The sequence below is a fragment of the Protobothrops mucrosquamatus genome, unplaced genomic scaffold (genome assembly GCF_001527695.2).
Source record: "Protobothrops mucrosquamatus isolate PMUCROS unplaced genomic scaffold, P.Mucros_1.0 scaffold2252, whole genome shotgun sequence".
Classification (NCBI taxonomy): Eukaryota; Metazoa; Chordata; class Lepidosauria; order Squamata; family Viperidae; genus Protobothrops; species Protobothrops mucrosquamatus.
This window is the reverse complement of record NW_015388341.1, coordinates 14,245-18,108: the sequence shown is the minus strand read 5'-3', so window position 1 is coordinate 18,108 and position 3,864 is coordinate 14,245. Positions and strand designations below refer to the sequence as shown.

Sequence of the window (3,864 nt, the reverse complement as noted above, 5' to 3'; positions counted from 1 at the left end):
TTAATCAACTATTAAAATAACATATCTATAACCTCCTTTAACTCTCTTTTAAACAAATATACAGTTATTAAAAACAATAATAATAACATCACTTTAATAATTAAAAATAGTACTAAGTAAACTATTCTAACCTTTATACAACAATAATACTCTAAAATTCACTCAAAAACCAAATGATATTTTTTGGTCCCATATTTACACTCAATATAATCTATCCATCTTCTCCAAACCAAAATATATCTTTCTTGTGAATAATCCTTCCATACGCGGAAATCTTGGCCATTTCAGCTAAGTTCGAGACTTTAAGTGACCATTCTTCTATAGTGGGTAAACGTTCCGTTTTCCAATATTGAGCTACTAGTAGTCTTGCAGCAGTTATAAAGTTCAACATCAATTCCATTTCTTTTGCATCCAAGTGTTCCATAATACCCAACAAAAATATCTGCGGCTTAAACTTTATCTTTTTCTTAAAAATATTTTGAATATTCCACCATATCTTAATCCAAAATGCTTTAACTTCCCTACATGTCCACCAAATATGAAAATAAGTTGCATCTAGATTTCCACATCTCCAACACTTAGATTATAAATTGGGATACACACAAGACAATTTTTGAGGATCCAGATGCCACCTATAAAACATTTTATAAAAATTTCCCTTAGGTTTTGAGCTTGAGTAAATTTTACATTTCTAACCCAAATTATCTCCCATGTGTCCAATAAAATTGGTTCTTGTATTTTTGCGCCCATTTTATCATACAATCCTTAACCAATTCTGTTTCTGAATCCAACTCAATCAGTACATTATAAATTCTTTTAAGATGAGCTTGAGATTGATATTTAATCTGTTTCATCAAATTTGCATCCTGTAAAGTAATACCAACTCTTTGATCCATACGCCACCTCATTATCAATTGATTATAATAAAACCAAGAATATTCAATATTTTGTTTCAAATCTACTAAAGATTTAAGTTGCCAGTCTTGTCCTACCGGACGAAGTAATTCCTTGTAAACGAATTTAAATCTTGAAAGAATTTTCTCTCAAGTTTTATCGGAATCGTTTGAAATAGAAATAAAATCTTCGGCAACACATTCAGTTTTACTGTGGCAATTCTTCCTAATATTGACAGCTGGAGATTTTTCCATCTTTCCAAGTCTAGCTTTATTTGCTTCAATAATTTTATATAATTGTCTTCTTTTATTGACGAACACTTAGCTGAAAGATGAATATCTAAATATTTAACTTTTTTCACTATTTGTACCTCTGTTTTCTCTAGTAATTGCCTTTTTGTTTATCTGTGAGGTTCTTTACTATTACTTTAGTTTTTTCTTTATTTATTTTTAGTCCTGCCATTTCTCCATATTCTTCTATCTTTCCCCATAATTTAGGAATCATCTCTAAAGGTTCTTCGAAGATAAACACTAGATCATCAGCAAATGCTTGTAACTTATATGTTTCATCTTTTATTTTCAATCCTTTAATTTCTGTATCCTGTCTTATCCTTCTATTTAGAACTTCCAAAGTAAAGATAAATAATAAGGGAGATAATGGACATCCTTGTCTCATGCCTTTTCTTATCTCAAAGCTCTCAGTATAATCTCCATTCACTATCACTTTTGCTGTCTGGTTACTATATATTGTTTTAATCATATTTGTAAAGTTCTTTCCAAAATCCATTATTTGTAATTGTTGAACCATAAATTGCCAGGAAACATTATCAAATGCTTTTTCGGCATCTAAAAACACTAATGCTAATTGTTTCCCTGGGTGTAATTCATAATATTCTAATACGTCCATTATCACCCTTAGATTATTTTTAATTTGTCTCTTCGGTAAAAAGCCGTTTTGATCTGGATGTATAAACTCAACTAAGTATCTTTTCAGTCTCTCTGCCATTACTGAAGTAAAAATTTTGTAATCCACATTGAGTAATGAAATCGGTCTATAGTTCTTAATATACATCAAGTCTGAACCTTCTTTTGGTATCAAAGTAATATTTGCTTCTATCCATGTATTTGGAAGTTTGGCCTCTAGCAATAATCCATTACAAACATCTTTCAGCGGTTCGCTTAATATATCTTGTAGATTTTTATAAAGTTCCGCCGGTAGCCCGTCAGGGCCTGCTGTTTTCCCGTTCTTTTGTCGTTTTATAGCCTCTAATATCTCCATCATTGTTATTCTTTCTTCTAACATAGTTTTGAATGTCTCTGGAATCTTTGGCAATTTACTTTCTTCTAAATATTGAGCAATTCTCTCTTTTGCAGCCTCCACTTTGCCATACAATTCCTTATAATATTTCTTGATTATCTTTTTTATTTCTTCCTTTTTAAATTGTAAACAACCTTTCCCATCTACTAAGTTATGTATTATTTTCTTCTCTTTCTGTTTTTTGAGCTTATAAGCTAGCCATCTTCCTGGCTTGTTGGCATTTTTGAAGAAATTTTGTTTTGCTCTCTTTATTTGTTCCGCCAATTTTTCTGAGTCCAACAAATTCAGCTTATGTTTTATTATTTCCATTTCTCTTTTCAAAGTCTTTTCCTGTGGGTTTTGTTGTAATTCTGTCTCTAACTTTCTAAATTCTTCTTTTAATAATAAATATTGCTGTCTTCTCTGTTTGTTTTTCTTTGCCATATATGTTATAGCTATGCCTCTAAAATACGCTTTAGCTGTATCCCATACGTTTTGTAATGATGTGTCTTCTTCTTTATTTTCTTTAAAAAAGAGTTCCATTTCTCTTTTGGCCAAGTCTATGAATTCTTTATCTTTTAATATAGATTGATTTAAAATCCATCTTGGGGTTTTTTTTGTGTTCCTTTCCATGTCGCTTTTAAAGGGTTATGATCTGCCCATGTGCCTATTTCTATCTCAATTTTCTGTATATCCATCTTTAATTCAGAAGTCATCCAAATTATATCAATTCTTGACCAAGATTTATGACTATTTGAGTAAAAGGTATATTGTCGATTTTGAGGATTGATTTCTCTCCAGACATCTTGAATTCCGATTTCTTCTGCCATATCTAAGAATGTCTTGGGTAATCTTCTTCTTACGGGTTTTCCTGTTTTACTACTTTTGTAATCCATTGTTCCATCTACTATCGCATTAAAGTCTCCTATTAAACAAATATTTTAGTATTCCATTTCTATTAATTTCCTGTGTAATCTTTGATAAAATTGTTCTTGACTATCATTTGGAGCATAAATTGAGGAAGAAAAATAATCTGTTCAGAGTACTTTTTGTCATCTTATCTTTAAATCAATTGTGGCTTTTCATCGCAAATCAAGTTAGGGTAGTCCATTAAAAGTATCAAAGAAATTTAGAACATTAAAATAAAATAAAAAAGCATTTCTATTCATTAAAGAGAATTTTGCTAACAAAAAGGTGTAAGATCATCATGTTGTGATTGCCTTTCATGACTATACAAATCATTTGAAAAGAAATTTCATTGATGAGCGAAGGATCCCATTTGATCTGTTCAGAGAAGGGATAACCATGTGAAGACTTAATCCAATTTCTCTGAGACTCTTCTAAAGTCTTCTGGGTATTTTCATGCATACGCCCAGAAGATACCTCCACTGGAATAGCGGGCAAATCACCAAGTTTCTGCTAAACCAGCCTTCAAGCATATACATACATGTGTATGCTCAGAAACTTTGGGATAATCACCAGACTGAGATTGTATAGCAGTAGCTGCTTTCCAATTTCTTTTATTGACTCAGATCCATGCTGTAAATGTTTTGATGACTTAGGAACCATAATAATTCCAAGTATAATGTACCACTAAGATTATCAGTTGGGCTGATATGATTATTATTCAGGTTAAACTTTTCATTAGAATATAATATAATATAATGTAATGCA

At 30.9% G+C, this 3,864-nt stretch overlaps 1 protein-coding gene across 2 annotated transcripts in view; it reads right to left on the bottom strand.

Moving 5' to 3' along the window:
* The window catches only part of PNPLA8 (patatin like phospholipase domain containing 8), a 61,483-nt gene that overhangs the window by 46,468 nt on the left and 11,151 nt on the right, over window positions 1-3,864 (bottom strand). The gene's annotated exons all lie outside the window — the stretch shown is intronic.